At 28.7% G+C, this 19189-nt stretch overlaps 1 protein-coding gene across 1 annotated transcript in view; it reads left to right on the top strand.

Moving 5' to 3' along the window:
• The first annotated feature begins 18657 nt into the window (after positions 1-18657).
• The window catches only part of LOC129975731 (retinaldehyde-binding protein 1-like), a 43094-nt gene continuing 42562 nt past the window's right edge, over positions 18658-19189 (top strand). The window contains exon 1 of the mRNA XM_056088915.1: positions 18658-18849. The gene's annotated coding sequence lies outside the window, so the exon portion shown is untranslated. The remainder of the gene's footprint in view (positions 18850-19189) is intronic.

Here is a 19189-nt window from a genome sequence, read left to right on the forward strand (position 1 = left end):
TTTATATGTAACTATTATTTCATTTATCTATAACTATTGCCATGCAAAGCCTTCCTCAAAATCCACAGTTTTATGGAGATGGGGGAGGATTTGAACATTATTGATTTAGTTTAGTCTTATTAACGTCCGGTTTTAAGGCAACTCTAAGGCTATTTGGGATGGACCTTGTAATTTCGAGCCACTGTCAGATGACGAGGATGGTACTTGAGCTGACACCCCTATTCAAACTTCCACACCACACCAGCGAGAGGACGTTTGGCCCCGACGGATTTAGCGTGCACAATACCCTCTTACATTTCGAAATTATTGTGCGCCAATAACCTGTAAGGCGTTCTCAGGCATGAGAAATTTATTAGAGAGTTTGCAAGAAGTTTTGAGGAGACTAGTCCTGTTGATTTATTTATCAATTTCACATAGAAGCAGATAAATTATAGACGAATAGAATATTCATGTAGAAGTAGATAAATTATAAATTTTGAACTCCATTTGGCTCCTTTTTCCTTCCCCTTTATCTTCCAAGAAATCTTTTCAACATCCTGAACAAATGCTAACAATAAACTATCATATGAAACTTTCCCTCTATAATTACGCTTATATTTGATGCAAACTTTTAAAAAGTTCAATGAAAGTAAGCACGTGACGTCTAGTCTTGTGTCTTTCTATCTTCCCAAGAATAACCTGAAAATCCTTGACATCTTCCAGTTTAATAAATAAAATGAATAATTTTGTATATTTGAACACTAATGGCTGTTTAAATCTCATTCTTTATAGGAATAATTTATTAAATAAATTTGAATTTCTATCCGCATTTATTTGCCTTTCTTCGAACTGTGGTGTTTTAAGGTTAATTTCGATTATTATATTGCGATTTCTTTGTCCATGTGCAGTAATTTTTTATTAGGGTTTTTGTCCGAATTCTAGATTTTTATCAATTAATTGTTTTTTTTAAAATTTGAATAAAGGAATTCTCTTTAGTTTTCTTTCACTATCTTTTCTTAATTTGTGAAAACGCAATTGAGGAATTGTAAAAGTGAAAATGAGATTCTACAAGGTGCGGTATAAAACCTCGGACAAAGTTATTACATCTGAAGAATAGAAGTTAATTATTTTAGTTTAAAATTTTGTTCATTTCTTTTTGTCTGCCACTTCAATTATAGCATATTTTATAATGTTTTCAATTTAAGCATTGTTTTTCAGCTTTTTTACAATGCCAATCAAAAGATATGCTATTTTAGATTTGTTTAAGCAAGGAAAGCGAACAATATGAAGTCGTTTGTTTGCTTTATGCGCCTCGACAAACAGTGTCTGATACATTCTATCGTTTCAAAAAGCTTGGCAATGATGATAAAAGTCCAGGAAGTGAATAAAAACGTATGATGAACACTTTCAATAGCCGTAAGGTTATCAAAAACCGAGTTCAATGAAATTCGCTTATTTCCTTAAGAAGGATCACTCGTGAACTTGGAATAAAGGGCCGATCAGTGCAAGGAACAGCAAAATCAGAAATTGGACTAAAGTCTTACAAGATCCAAAAAATTCAGCTTCTCGCTGAAGAAAACAAACTCGTACGGCTCCAAAGACGCCGAAAGCTTTTGAAACGGGCTGCAAGTCAGCGTTGAGAGAGATTCCTTTTCACTAAAAAGAAGCTCTTTAACGACCAAAAGCTCATAACTCCTAGAACTATAGAATTTAGTCTGTAGACACTCCAGACATTTCAGCAATTGTTGAACATCGCAAATATCCGAAGTCGGTAATGGTCTAGGGCCGAATTTGCGCAAGCGGCAAAACATCTCAGTTTTTTTTTTTTTTTTTGTGGATAAGGGCGTTAAAATAAATTAAAAACTGTACCAGAGGGACATTTTAGAAGCTATTGTATTTCCGTGGGTAAAACGCACTTCGGCAATGTAAAGTGGGAGTTTCAACAAGACTCCACACCAACTCACAAGGCTAAAAGGACAGAAGAGTGGTACAAGGCGCATTTTCCGGACGTGATATCATCCGGAGAGTGGGCACAATACTCGCCGAATCTCAATCCCATGATTACAGTATCTGGTCCATTTTGGAGTCTACAACTTGCATTAAACCACTTAAAAGTTTGGATTCTCTAAAACAATTGCTTCGGCGGGAATGAGATTGATTAAAGGCAGAAGACTTGCGGCCCATTGCTGAACATTTCAATAAGCGTTTGCGCCTCTGCATCACTGGAAAAGGCAACAAATTAAATTTATTATTACAAATTATTGAAACAAATTAAATTTATTTATTAATAAAAGTCTACTCTTATTATTATTTGCTACAATTTGTTAATTTATTTATTTTTAATCAAGTTATATGAAAAATGGTTTGTCCGTATTTTTCTGCCGCATATGCAATATAATTGATGAAGTTGTCAATGGCCTCATCTTGCAATAATTTAAATATTTTGTATTGTTAGATTTTATCGTTTAGTTAAATTTCAACTGCACAATATTTGTAGGAAATTCATGCTTCGATTTTATGCTTTTCCAGTTTTATTATTTTTTATGTAATAATAGTTTCGCTTTGATGAACTGTATAAGAAGTATAAATTAAATTCTCTTATTTTGAGGATTCATACAATTGACATTTGTATGAACTTTTAATTAAAATTTAATTATAAATTTGAATTTAGGACACTAAACATCCAATTTGAAAACTATTAAAAATCTTTTTCTGACATTTGTCAATGTTTTGTAAAATTTTGTGAATTAGAAATGATAAGAATTTTGCTAAAATCTTCTCATTATATCTTCTAAAATGTTGATCAAATCTAAACCTTGGAAAAAATTCCAATCAAACTCGAATCTATATTAAATCTAAGGGGTATTAAATAACCTTTTAGTGCGCCATTTGTTGACTAGGACACAGCTGAAAATTTTGATATTTTACCTTCGATATTTTACCTTTGATATTTTACCTTAAATTAGTTGTACGTCATTATATCTCGGTAATATAAAAATAATAAATAACTGCATATGTATACACATAATAATTTTCTACAAACTAAATTTGCAATATAACAAATTATCTATTGCGGCAACTCGAATTGTACAAACTCCTACTTATTACAGTAAATACCATTTCTTCCGATTCTTGGTAAATTAAAAATGTCCTATATCAAGATATATATATATATGCCAAATTACTATCGTGAACCTTTTCTCTCTTTTCTCTTCATTTTATCTTCTGATTATGTAAAACCTATATTCGTCAAACAGAAAAACCCTCTTTAAATCTGTTCCTGATTTGTTGGGGGCAGACGTCGTAAGTATGGTTTTTGTTAATAGATAATGCGATGGCCTTAATTGAAATTGAAATCATTAACTGCTTGACTTCCTATTTTCTTCTCAATTTGAATATTAACCATTGACTTGCAATTTTTTTTAATCTCTACCAATTACAATACTTTCAAGTCAGTAGGTTAAACAAAGTTTCCTTCATGAAGCAAATATCCCATTAAGATGCCATCAAGTAAATTTTCAAGTCTACTGTACAGTGTTGATGTAATACCTTAATATGATACTAGACATCTTAATTTTAGGCCATGGCCTAATGATGAAAACGATTCTAAAAAGAAATAAGTTCACGTAAAAGAGTCGTAATAGTATCTATCATTCCATGGTACATCACAATCATATGAAAAATGTAATAGTGATTGTCGTCTAAAATTTAATTCCACATTTTCATAAGTTTATTGTGATGCCATGCCTTTTGCAAGATAAGCACTGAATTTTAATATTAAATCTCTGATTCCTGGAGAGTTATAATACAGTTATGGGTTTTATAGTACAGTCTTGAGTACAGTTATAGGTTTGTTGACAAATGGTTCGGTGAAATGTATTCGTCCACTGAGAATTAGAAAATTATTTTAGAATTCACCAAACTTAACTCGTTCAAAATTTAACTCGTGTTTCTATCCATTATAATATGAAACTATCTAGTTTCTAAGCAATTCGTCACTGTCAAAATGAATAGCAGACATTTCTCCCTCTAATCCACCCTTAATGATAGTAACTTACACCCCTCCTTTGAATAATAGACCATCCCAAAACCATTCCACCAGTATAGAACTTACTCGGCCGGGTTAGTATAAAAAAAGTTAAATTATCTGAATGCACTGAATTTTTTCAAATGATCTTGAATTGCATCAATTAAGAATGATACAGATGTTCATTAAAAAAGTGGAACAACTGTGAAAATTTCTTATTTATCACTGCATATTCACATAATTGGTTTCGATGGAAATGACATCGAGAGCATAGGTATCAACAAACTGGTTAATCTAGTTAATTGCATAGTTCATTAGTTACTGTCTCTAAATTCTTCCATTACTTCTTTTTCTTTTTGCTCAATTGATTTATTACCATACTAGCCGCCTTTGGCGACCAGCCGGTTCGCCAATCTTAATGTTCGTTAAAATTTTAATAATTAAATATTTTATACAATTTCTACTTTAATAGCTTCTTCATTAAAATATTTTAAAACTTCAAATTTTGATTGTCATATAATTCATTCATAATATTATAAAGGCCTTCAGTCATAACGTAATATGTATCTCTCTCATTTTCTGTTAGCACCCGTAGAATTTATGCTTTAAATTAAAGTGGAAAGAATTAATCTTCAATTAATATAATAATATTTTTTACTGAAAGCAAGCATTTTTTTATAATCTGATTACTGAAAATCGAGTCACTGAGCGTTTAAACTTTATGGGCACTAAAGAATATCTTTTTTAATTTATGTAATATCTCAAGAGTTTGTCAACAAAATTTTCTTAGATTCATTATGAGCAGATCGATTAATTAACAATGTTTAAATTTAAATGCATCAAACACTAAGAAAATAAAACGAATCGTTTAAAATAAACGGTTGAAAACAGGTTTTAAAAAAACTACTTAAAAAACGATGTACTTAAAACTGTAAGCATATACAAAAAATATATAACTAACATAAATACAATTTACTTACAAAAGCATGCGACTAACTCAAAAATAATTTAAATCATCCATTGATAACGGTTGTCATGGCAACAATCAGAACAGAATGCGCATGCGTGAATTTTCTTCCCCAGTTACGTAACGCAAATACGTGATTTTTTCTACGCCAGTTGGGGTAACGCTATGCGGATTAAAATTTTTAATTTCCTTTATTCTCTTTTATTTTAATTCAAAAGTACTTCAGAATGAATCTGAAAGATCGATTAATTAACAATGTTTAATTTTAAATGCATCAAACATTAAGAAAATAAACAGAATCGATTGAAATAATCCGCCGAAAAATTTTAACCCTAGCCTCATTACTGTTGGGAGAAAAAAAAATTGAAGCCTTTCTCATTTGGCGGTGGGGAAAATGGAAGATTTTTTTGGCGGGAAAGTTAGTTTTTAATTAATAATTAAAATTCTAATTAAAAATTCGAAAAAAGGAACCCCAGGTGCACATTCCCAACCTCTAAGGTATACATGTACCAAATTTGGTAGCTGTAGGTCAAACGGTCTGGCCTGTAGAGCGCCAACACACACATTGAGCTTTATTATAAGTATAGATTATCATTACTCTTGATCAGCAGTTTGCAAGTAAATAAAACAGAAATCTAAAAAATAATTCAATATAATAGTTAATTTAGTTTTTTAAGAAATCAATTTATAATTCATTTAAATAGTTAACTCCATTCTAGTAATTAATTACCACTCAATTAATTAGTTAATTCATACTTTAATGTAGAATTAATTCGTACATGTTATTTATATATTCATTGGTTTTATGCTGAGTGTTCAATCTTAAATTTCTTTGATTACGTAGAGGATATTTTTCGAATATCCTTATAATGATTCCTTCTTTTTCCTCTTTGCTGTTATGTTTATGTAAAATGAGCATTTTGAGCCTCTGGTTAGAAAAATCGCCATATGATAATGTGCCAGACACAATTCATTTGCATTAGTTCGTTTTGAATATATCAGCCATTGCGTAACAAAATGGCTGTTCATCATTCGGTTTTTCGTACAGCAGTTCTTATTAATAGTATTTTTTGTGTCAATGAGTGATTTTCATATGCCTCATCACGCAGTTTATAGATCGCATACCAATCAACAAATACTGGCATTTCAGAAACAGGACTTAAAAGTAATATGCAGTCCATCAAGAAGTTTCAGTCAACTCACGATTCTAAACTTCACAATTTTTCCATATGCTTACAAAATTTGATTCTGCTCAGCTTCTTCGTTTAAAAAATACATTTCAGTATTTTTTTTCAGTATAATTTATTATTTCTTCAACTAATAAAGTCTAAAATTCGATAATATTCTATTATCGCATATATCGGTATATTTTCTCATCTAAAATTCGATTTTCTCAGTTTATTTATCAACACTTTAAATTGAATTTCATATTCCTAGCATGTTGCGTTTATGTGTAATCACGTTTTAACATCTAAAAATAGAGAGGCTGAAATGCACTATCTTCTAATAAAACTGGAATTTCAAAATTTAACACAGACATACAAATCTTATAATTAAACATGTACAAAATTTCATCCATTCAGCTTTTTATATTTATGGTGTAAATTGGGGGATAAAATAATCAGACCTTTTTTAGACGGATTTTATCCAAAAAATTTTTCAAATTAATTATTCTAAAGTAAAAAGCTCAAAATAGTTTTCAACTTTCTAACACACTGCATTTTTCAGTTAGCGTGCTCGCAGTCATATGAATACAATTTCAAACATACTTTTCTCCCCCCCCCAGCTTAGAGCGGTTTGAATTGTGAAAATTCTCTGAAATCTTGAAGTCAATTGATTTGAAGACTACAACTCTTTGTCCTGTATAATTTATATAAGGGCCAAATAAAAAAAATGTTTTCCAAATATTATTTTATCATCATAAAAACTAAGCTCGTTCAGTCCTTTAATCAAATAAGCGGAATTTCATCCCATTAATTAACTTTTACTTGCGTAATATTTTTGTAATTTAAAAGTTTATTATTATCTTTAAATTTATTGCCTTATTAAGTTTAAATTATAAAATCAACAAATAAATTTTTTAATATTGAACTTTTCCTTAGAGCATTCAAATAATTAAAATATTGTTGAAATATAGGTGAAAGTCAAATGTGTAAGGTTTTTTTTATTATAAGAAAATCACAATAAATCTCCCATCTGATTAATAATCGTTTCCTCCTGAAAATAAAATTTCCTCATTTTAATGAATACCTTATTTAAATTTATAGGCTAAAATGTCTTTAAAATAATCGCATCTTGCTAACCAGCGATAAAAAAAATTGTCTAAATAATAACGTATTTCTTTCGCCATAAAAATTGAGATAATTTATTTCTTAGAACAGGACTAACTAAAAAGGCGGAAGGATTGATGAATGTAAAGGCAATGAAAGAGTTTCAACATTTCAATAAAAGGAAGACAAAAATACATATTCAGAATTTGAAAAGTAACGCTTATATTAAGGATAATTTGAATCGTGTTCTAAGAACCTCAATCAGATTTATTCTTCCGAAAGTCCTTTGAATAAAAATGGCTTTTTTTATGCTATTAGTAAGCTGATTCTCTTTGAGCTGTTCCTTTTTTGAGTGGAGTTTTCAACAAACAATATTAAGTATCTCTCCACAACTACTGAGAATTTTGGAAAGAAACATAAGAAAGGCCTGCTGGATGAATTTATTGAAAAATCTTGATTTCTGTAATGGAAAATTTTCTAATTATTAGTTAACTAACTCGACTAATCTGTTTTTCTACTAAAACAAATCTGTCCTTGAAGGTCATTTCCATCGATACCAAACTTCCGAAGATGCGATAATAAATAGCAAAATTATAATGGTGTTCTTTTGTTGTTGTTGTTGTTGACGACTGTACAAAATTAGTAAAATACATAGTAAATAAGCAGAACAATATAAGATAATGCGACTTATATGACTAACAAAAGTTACATAAAATTTGAAAATATTAGCGAGTAATAATTCCGTTAAAGAACCAGTTGGACAGTAAAGGCGTGTAGTAAAAAATATTCTGTGATTTGTATATTGTTAACTCCTCATCTGCTTCTAAAATTAATTTATTTTCTGTTCCTCTTGTGATTGTAGAAACTTTTAGGGTAAGAATTCAAAATGATTACAAAAATATTATTATAAGTATTACAAAAGTAAAAATAGTAGGCATTTTTGAGGAAAGAAAATATAAAGTAAAAGAATATCAAATGATTAAATCAACCCATCTATTATTTGTTCCCAATTCAGTATCATCTCTTTTATATATCTGAAAATGCATGTTTCGAGGGAGTTCTAAGCAAAATACATCTATTAGAAATTTCAGGACCCCAAAAAATGATTTTATCATAATTAATTCGAAATAAGTCAAGGACCGACTTTTATAACAGGACATCTGATTTAGAGGAATTTGATTTACATGAATTCCCCGTATTAAAGCAATTTGAGATCAAATTTTAGACGAAATTCTAATTTTGTTAATCGTGGATAGTTGACAATGACTTTACTAGGGTCGGTGATCCAACTATCTAATTTTCCTGGTCACACCAAGATACAGAATATGAATTTGCAAAATAATTTCAGATTGATTCAGACTTTGATTGAAATTAAATTTTGCCGTCTAGGGTAAAGTGTAAATTGGAGAATAGTAATAGGCCGGCTTAAATTTGGTGTAATATTGCAAGGCATAGCATGGTTGAGAAAGAAGGTTTTGCATTCTATCATCTTAATCATCACTATTCAAAACCAACTAAACAGATGTGCGTTTTAGAAATTCATTCCTAAAATGCATTTAACAACGAATTGATAGAACTTAAATTGGTTGGTTTATCTCCAATGAAAACACGATTGAGGGACATTTTTTTCTCTTAGAGTTCTTCAGAAAGAAAGTTTTAGCATTCAAAAGATGCCACACTTTCCCTTTAATACGATTCACAACCTCGGTTGCAATACTTTATTATCACTTATAGTGTCTTATCCTAAAAAATATATTTATATTAGTATATTGTTATAATCTATATATTTAAAGTAATTAGCAAACAAAAAAATTAGTTCCTTAATCCCTATTATTGATCCCATTTCACTAACAATTATTTCATTTGAAAGTTCGTGACCCATAGATATGTCATCAATTATCCCCTTCTCTTTTCTACTTTTGTGAGAATCTCAAAATAAAACCTTGATACAGACTTCAGCATCAACTACTAGATCAATTTCTCAAATTAATTTTGCTGCGTTATATGACTAACCAGGATATTCTATGTTTATATAATAGAATATAATTCAAAATTAAATTTTTTGTTTAAATAAAGTGTATAGCAATTCTTCAAAACTGTTTGATATGATTAAATTAATGCTATTACTATAAAGGACTCAAATGGCAGTTAGTTTATACATGTATACTACTATGATCACAAAAGTATTGACAAAAACGTAATGGATCTCAGGTTACTATATAATTTCAATTATTTGGCTAATATTATCAAATTCAAATTTATTCTGGAAGTAGGCTTATAGATAAAAACTCAAAATCAAAAAAAAAAATTCTATTAGTTCTAAAACCGTAAAGCAAATAAGTGCTCCAAATTAAAAAAGATATGTGGAAAAAACTCTATTCATTTTGCATAAGAGCAAAAGAAAAGAAAAAAAGAATTGTGATTGTTTTCGTATTCAAGAGTTTTTTTTTTTTTTCCTGACGAAATTGAAATCATTTGTTTTCTAATGGAATGGTTTTTATCCCTGCTTTGCTTATAAATTTTGCACATAATGATGCTTTGCCGTTTTATAAGATTTTATCAATTCTATGAATTATAATAAAGCCACTTATATTGTAAGATCGCTCAATCACAAAAATTTTACTAAGAAAAAGATTAAATCAGTCGATAAAAAAATGTAAACATTTCTATATTCAATGCGCACTTTTTTTCGAAAACATCTGTTTTTAAATTTTTGTAATTATTTATGCAATTTAAATGCCTATCTACCTAGTTAAAAAACAAAGAAATTTTAATAGAGTAATTTTTTTAAAAATACAACTATTTTTGCGAAAATATTATTTATTGTGAACAATATTAAATAGAAATAGATAATATGATTTACCTATTAAAGTTTCATTAAAAATACATAATTTGGATACTACAAAGCTTTTTATAGGAAATTCCCATTTGGCAATGTCATTCAATGAGCAAAAATTCAAATTTATCGAAAATAATGGTCTTATCGAGTATTTAAAAAGTAAGGAATATAAATAAAGTAATTTTCACTAAAGAACAAATTTGATTATTTATTTATTTATTTATTTATTGTAGTCGAAATGAATATACTGAAAAATGAAATGCCTGTAACATTCACTGAATCTTAGAATAAAGACACAAAATATCTTAACCTTATCCAGGATTCGAAAGCTGTCACACAAGCCAACACTAATAAAATCGGTTGACGTTCTTTAATGTAGCGCCACATTATAAACGGTCAAATAAAATGTCGCCACCAAGAAAATTATATTCTACCTATATTCTAAATTTTTAAGAATAAATATTTTAATTAGTATGTAATATTTTAATAATATTTAATTTTAATACTTGTATAAATATTTTAATTTGTAATGCATAAATAAAATAGTCGAATAGATTAATTTATATTTATATTTTATTTAATAATTATACGTATTTAATTTAATAATTATTTTTTTAATTTAAATTTATATTTTGTTATTTTAAAATTTTAATTCGCTTTAGTAATATTCCTATTCTCATGATATTTTTTTAATCGATTTCTTTTTACAGTATTCTTAATTTAATTAATTTTTAACCTAAAACAAGGACGAAACAAAACTATAGCAGCGTCAGATTCTGATAGGTATATTCTAAATAAATTAGAATTTTAATCACATATTAATATAAATAAAAGTAATTGTGTATGTTTATACATGCATGTATATTCTACAACTCCTCCAAAACGACTGGACCAATTTTTACACATTTATTCTTAAAGAAAGAGAACAAATTCTCTCACCTTTTTAAAGTTCAAAAGTTAATTAAATATTCAATTAGTTATAAATTAATCGAAATTTTGCCATTTTTCTGTACTAGCTTAAAATTCAAAATTCAAATTAGTCTTTAAATTAAAAAAAATTCCATTCCAGTTATATCAACTTCATTTTTGCACACTATTTTTCTCAATTAATTTTAAAAACTAAAAGCCTTAAAACTGATAACTCTGAACTATTTTACCACTGCTTTTTTAATTTTTGCTTCATTTTAATGCTTAGCTTTGCAACAGAGTCCTGCTTTCTTAGCAATAGTTATTAAATAGTGTTTAAAATAAGCCGTAAATGAACTGGTCATGTGGAGACTAGAAAAGTAAAGCCCTTGAGAGCTAATGAAATAGATTCAACCACCTCAGGCTGTGAGAATTTAACTTTTATTTTGCTTGCTTAAAAGTGTGCTTTTTTAATGATGCCAATTTTATTTTTGTGCCATTTTTCTTTCGATTGCTATTAATTCTTTGAAACGTCTAACGCAGATTATTTTGAAATAAGGAAATATGTAAGTATTTCTTTATTGGGTAACGTTAAGACTTTGGACTATTGTTTTAATTTCTCATTTTTTTCATTCATATTTTTAATGTTGATTTTAACAGCATTCAAGTAATGATTTAACGTTACTTAAAAGCGAGCATAGATCGCTCAGACAGTAGAAAAAATGATGCCCATTTTTCTCTAATAACTTTGGAGAAAGTTAGTCCAGAAAAAATATTTTAGCATCATCTTAAAAATCGAAAATTTTCTTTTTCCAATGATATCACTTTCTTTTCAGTACAATTTTTAACCGATATAAAAAAAGAAAAAAAAACTTGGGGCGAATGATTTTGCAATAAAGGCATTTATAAATGTTCCTTTGCTAGACAATGTTAAGTCTTTGAATTATTCTACGATTAGTTACTTTAAAAATTTCACTTTTTATGTTAAAACATATCTGCATCGTTTCTGTTTGCTTTAAATAGTTATTTAACGATGAACGAAAGAAAACATAAGTGCTCCTCTCAAATTCAATCGAAAGTTTGGAGAGCAAATCTTTCGTAAGCAATTGAAATGGTTTCTTTTTGTTGTCGATGAACAAGAATACATATGAAAAGCTGTTGACAAAATACAGCAAAATTATAAAAGAAAACTTTAGAAGCAGATGCGATCAACAACTTGTATCAGAAAAACTATAAATTTATTTCATTTTCAAAAATTTCATTAATTATACATTTAGTACTATTAATCAGTTATTTAATTAATAGTTTTTTAAACCTTTCTTATATTTCAGCACTTCTGTACAAAATTTGCTAAACTTATATAATAAATGTTCCAAACTTCTAGAGAAATTCAACAGTTTTAAAATCGTTTGCTTCAATTTGTATTTTAATAAAAAAAAGCTTTTCAGAAATTAAAAAGATTCTTTTTATATTAGTACTGCAAATAAATAAAAGGATTATAAAAAAAGACAATAAAAGGATTATAATCTTAAAATAAATAAGTCATTGTAGCTATATTCATATACAAAAAGACACTTTCAATATTTTTAAAATGCCAAAAGTTTATAACAGATCACGATGAGATGTTTGTATATATTGTTTGATAAAAACTAAATATCTCTTCCTCCATTTTTTATCTTACCCTTGTTTTGGTAAAATTACAATCACTAAGCGCAAGCTAAAATGGCGCTGAGCATTATCGTGTCTGAAAAAAAGGACAGTACCAATTAACTTCATTTTATGCTCCGCAGTATTGTGACTGTAATATGATGTCATTTTCTCTTTCCTTTAGAAAGTTTTGTTGGATTCCCAAATTAAATTAATATTCGACAATTAATGATTGTCCTGCGGGTATGAATACATTGAATTACGATTTTTACTCCTGGAATAGATGAGGAAATTGAAAATAAAAGATACTGATAAGGGATGAAAATAGCTTACTATAATACGATTCTAGAACTTTTTACAAGCTGCTTATCATTTTTATTTTTAAAAAGGGACAGAAATTAAATTGCTTATTTCCAGATTTATTAATTTTTTTATATAAATTTTTCCGTTTCCCTTATATTGTAAACTCCGTAGAATCAGGAGAGTGAAATGACAAACTGACAGAAAATGTTTTTCATAATTGTTCTCACATTTTAAATTGAAATATTTTAATCCTCTAACTGGTGGTTTCTTAAATGTGCATCCCAGTACCTTGTCTCTCGTTGTTGTCTCGACTTCCTTATAGACACATTGCAAGATATTCTATAATGTTTCTAATTCTATTTCTATTTCTACATTATTTACTTTGCTTTATTTGTGTGAAATAGGATTTTCAGAAATTGTTGTGACAAAATAAAAAAAAATATCGCGAGGTAATCAATGGAAAAAAAATGCGAGTAACCTTGTAAAGTTTTGATTTGAGGTCATTTTTAGGGATCAAAAATTCATCCACATCAATAATTACAATATTTATGAAAGTTTGTTCAATAAATTTCACATGACGTTTCATTCCTTTTTATCTGATCTATGTTGAATTTATTGATTATTATGCAAAAAAAACCTTGTTGGAATTTTGCATACAGGAACCTTGAAAAAAATCTGGAATCTCCAAGGGCGACAGGAATCGAAAAAATTTGGGATTATCTGAATTAAACTTCATAAAAACCAGATTTGGAAGTTTTTAGAACAATTTATTCTGATAAAATAGGCTTAAATAGAACATTGTACCATCCAAATCTGGGATGAAGCTTAAAAAGCATTGTGTATGAAAAGATATAAAACAATTCACATGCCAATGAAGACTATAAATCACATCAGAGTCGCGCCTCTTGCCAGCATATAACTGATCTTAAAATGGGACATTTCATCCAGACTCATTTAAGGTATTCCCTCAGATTTCTCCAAAACAGTATCGAAATAAGATTTTTTTAAAAATGAATAAAAGTGAATGATATTATAAGAAGCTTCTAATAAACAAGTAATACATAAAAACAAATTTAAGTCAATTTCTACTTAGGTCAACAATTTTTTTTTTATTTTAATTACTTTTTATTAAATAATTACAGTTAATATAAATATGTATGAAAATATGAGAGAATTACAACATTAAGTAGCAAAATAGAGCTTGTGGACAAACTTGGCAACCATTTGGCGACATGGCGACGGATTTGGTGAATTTTGCAACCAAATAGAAATTACTGGACCAAATTTAATTAATTAATTAATAATTGAAAAAAACTGCATTAACATCAAGTGTCATGCACTGCACGTTTTAAAAAAAATGCATTTGAACTTCAGTGGATGAATAAAAAATATTTTATTAAAAATTGAAAATTTTGAACAAGGCATATAGAGAGAGAGTGTGAGATAATATTGGGTTGGCAACTAAGTAATTGCGGATTTCACTCATAGATGGCTTCAGTTGAATTTTTAGGTTTGCAGACGTAGTACAAATGTAAAACACATTTTGTTATTTGATAGTTGGCAATTCAGCTGTCAATCAGTAAAAAAAGTTTTTTAATCGGTTGCCTAGTTTTCGTTTGGCGTTCGTTGAAAAATGGAAAATCAAAAGGAACATTTTCGTCATATTTTGCTTTTTTATTTCCGCAAAGGGAAAAACGCATCGCAAGCTCATAAAAAGGTATGTGCTGTTTATGGTGACGAAGCCTTAAAAGAACGGCAGTGTCAAAATTAGTTTGCCAAATTTCGTTCTGGTGATTTTTCACTCAAAGATGAAAAACTCTCTGGTCGTCCAGTTGAAGTTGATGACGACCTAATCAAAGCAATAATCGATTCGGATCGTCACAGTACAACACGTGAGATTGCAGAGAAGCTTCATGTATCACATACATGCATTGAAAATCACTTAAAACAACTTGGCTATGTTCAAAAACTCGATACATGGGTTCCTCACGAACTGAAAGAAACGCATTTAACGCAACGCATTAACAGCTGCGATTTGCATTAACGCATTAACAGCCAACTTTGTCAAAGGTTAATTTGTTATTGTTCCCTCAGTTTGCGCACATGTAAATGCAGTATTTCAAAAACACATCAAATTCTATAGATAAAATTTAACTTCTTGTTTTAACTTCAAAATTATTAAAATATATTAAATTCTATACATAAATTTATAAAAGGGAAGATGTAATATTTTAAAAGGAATTATCTATTCATTTTACTGTACAGCGCAGTTAAATCACAAAAGAAAATGAATCATACTATCATTAATTGTTTGAGTGTAAATGATATTATACAGCGAATTGTTGTTTCAAATTTTGATCAAAACATGTCAATCTTTCAATTCATGTATATGTAGCAGTAACATATTCCGCAGTTAATAAATTTGGCGTAACATTTGTTTGCAGTAACGCAACATTGCAGTTCCAATAGCTTTTCATCGGAAACTATATATGATTTATAATACAGATTCCAAAATCCATAAATATATTTTCGGGTTGTACAATAGCATCCTATTTAACACTGTTTTAATATAAAGAAATAAAATATTAATATTGTTCTAAGAAGAGAACACTGAATCTATTAACACACATAAATTAAGTGATAAGGTGAAAATAAGCAAACTACTATCCGTGAAAGAACAGCTTAAACCGATGGAATATTAAAAATTGAAGCCAAAAAAATGTATTTGTAATGTCTTTTTCCCGAAAAAGAAGTGGCGAAATTTGTTTATCCCTTTAATAGCTTTACTTTTCCAAAGAATTTTTTCTTAAGAGATCTCTGCGTGAGCTTTTCATTCTCAAAATCGGACTGTAGCATATAGATTTTAAAATCTATTGAACTCTTTTACTGTGTTTATTGAAAGTTGTAATTAACTGGCTTTTAAAATTAATTAACTGATTTTTAAAACAAATTAACTTATTTTTTAAAACAAATTAACTTATTTTTAAAACTAGTTAACTGATTTTAAAAACATCATTAAACTCTTTTTTTTCCCATGAAAATAAATTAGCATTAACCATAAGTCAAAAGTTATTTATGTTTTCAGTTGTTGGTTAGTTAAAACCATGTTTATTATTCAGTTAATATTAATAATATCTAAACATTCAGTACTGAAGCAGACATAGTATATGCGTTACGTACAGTAACCATAACTGTAAGAGAGGAGAGAGATTTGTGAAAATTTCTGATCACTATTATAAGCAGCATAAAAAAAACAGGATAGTCTTTGTTTTATATTTAAATTATTCGATATCAGCAAAATCCGATAATTTCTTTTTTTATATACTTCGGAAAATTTCCGATTTCTGTGCCTATTTATTTATTTAATTTACTAAATAATGAAGTATAATTATATTGCCATGAAGTACATCTTAAATTATCATTTTAAAATCTAGCATGTTCTTTTCAGAAAGGGATTTCTACTAAAAACCGTCTATCACCAGGAAACATGATATATGTCAAAACATATATCAACTTGTTGCAAACTTTGACTCATATATTCCTGTAGAAGGATTTTCTTAAAATTTTTGTTCTGCGAAGTATCTACGAGCATATAGGAAATATATTTTATTTAGTCAATAAATGATGCTACTATTGTTACTACTATTTTTCATTTTAAATGGTGATTGTAACAACACAATTTATTGATGAGTTTTAATTAATCTACAACTTTGAGCTAAAATATTTTTTCTTACTAATATTAGATGTCGCTATGTATGCATATAACTTTATATAACTTCCACTAAGTCTTAATATTCTTTCAGTCGTCGTATTCAACCGATGATGATAATTTAATTCCTCTGTGGCCTCTCCAAAATCAAAAATTAGAAAAATTAAAACTCAGTATTGAAAAGTGAAATTAATATGAATATAATACAGCCAGTGTGAGTAGTCTCACAAAACTTTCTCGCATTCTCTCTAATAAACTTTCCATGCCAGAGAATGCCTTATGTGGTATTGGCATGTAATAGTTACGAAATATTTTTATTTTAGCACTTGGCGTGAATTTAGCATTTTTACTGAATCTAGTGATTGGCGAGTTATTTGGCGATTCATCTATGGCAAGGTTAACATTGGTTATCCAAAAATGGAATTTATGTTTTAGACACATTTTTCTCAACCGATTGAAATAAAAATTTGACACAAAACTGTACTTGTAGTCACAAAATCCCATATCAAATTTTATATATTTAAATCATTAACATTTTTGAATTATGTGTACATGTTTCTGAAAGCACAGACCAGCGAACAATCAACCCTTAATAGGATTTGGCTTAAAGTTGGACAAGTGTCTTCACTATAGATGTTAAATCCATGTAACAAAGTACACATCGGCTATCTAGCTCTCTTCATTTTGTAATTATCATGCTAATTTATATTCGAACAGGGACAGGCGGACTTCCTCTGAACAGGTTTTACTCAAAATGTGACGAAAAATTGCAAATTTGGTGTAAAGAACATGTACCAAATTCCAACCACCCAGCTCAAAGCGTTTTTCAGTTACCTTTGTCAAAGACAAACAGATGGCCATTTCTCAAAAAAATGTGTTTTTCGAATTGAGGGAGATCTGAAATGTGATTCGTCAAATTCTCGAGTTTCAATTTTTTGACAATTACTAGGTTTTCTCTATATTATGTACACGAGAAAGTAAAAATTAACATTTATGTGTTGAAAATCTTTAAGGACACGGTCCTCAATATTCAAAACCCGATGAAATCTTTCTATATCATTATAAAGAATCTAATAAAAAAAAATTGAAGGTTTGGTTAAGTTCAAGATCATATCAAGGAAAGGAGTTTTTTTCCTCCTCGGCTGTGCTATTGTATTATTTCTGGTACTTCTTATTTTAAAAACATCATTAAACTCTTTTTTTTTTTTTCATGAAAATAAATTAACATTAGCAATAACTCAAAAATTATTTGAGTTCTAAGTTGTTGGTCATTAAAACCTATATTTATTTTTAAAAAATTACATTTAAATAATATCTAAACTTTCTGTTTTGTAACGGACATAGTATATCTGTCTGGAAAAAGACCATAACTGTAAGAAACAAGAGAGATCTGTGAGAAGTTCTGATCAGTATTATCAAAAAAATAACAGGAAAACATTTGTTCTATTTTGAAATTATTTGATATCAGCATAATCCAGTAATTCCCAAACTTAAAATCACACGTAATATCCCTACTTAAGCGATCTGACGTAACAAATTGAATGATTGTTGGTTTTGCGTCTTAAAGCTTATTATTGCAACTGTTTAACAATTGGTCACCTAAATCACATATAAATGAATACAGCATTGGATTGAATAAGAATATCAACACGTATTAATTAGCTTGCAATCAAAACCTGTTGTTTTTATTTTGTTTGTTTTCCTCCTGATTTCTCCGAATTCGAAACTGTTTTGTAAAGATTCTACTGTGATAAAGGCTATAATAAGAGCGTGGCCTGCTTATCAAAAGGGTGAACAAAAAAAATATAAATTAAAATGAAAACGAAATGACAGGAACTTTCTTACGAAATTCATACAGGTTTCTTTTCCCCCCTTCTCACGTCACAGCATCACGGAGGACCGGTTGCGGATCCCACAAGGTTAAATGGTGTGCGGATTCTAACGCACTGGGCACCACGTGACTACTTTTTCTCAGAAATTGAGAATTCTTCCACATATTATAAACATCTTAATCGTCACTCGGTCAGGAAGTTCCATTCAGTAAACAAAAAGGAACGATATGATCGTCTAATTGAAGTATTTAATAGCTAGCTCTAGTGCTACTACTTGTCATTCAAAGGGTTCATCTTCAGGAGAATTCATCTTCAGAGTGATATCTTTGCATTTATTGTTTTATAGATTGGATATTTGCCTACTTATTAGGTGAGTATTCAAAGCTAAAGAATGTTTTTCAAATATCTTTTAAGTTAAATTTAGACATCTTTTAATATTTTCTATACCAAACTATGCAATTTTCTATACTAACTACTTTTTTTATATTAAATAATATTTTTTTATTCTAAGCTAATACAATACTATATTTTTTATACTAAACTTTTTATACAGATTTGTCTTTGTTTCACAAAGCCACTCTTTATTAAAAAGGAATTTGGCTTTTAAATTAATAGCGCAATAAAGTATGCCAGAATATATAGAATACTGTTTACAACTTAGAATGATTTCTACAGTTTGTTTATAAGCAAGTCATTTTCGTTCTTTCTTT

This window comes from Argiope bruennichi, chromosome 7 (genome assembly GCF_947563725.1).
Source record: "Argiope bruennichi chromosome 7, qqArgBrue1.1, whole genome shotgun sequence".
Classification (NCBI taxonomy): domain Eukaryota; kingdom Metazoa; phylum Arthropoda; class Arachnida; order Araneae; family Araneidae; genus Argiope; species Argiope bruennichi.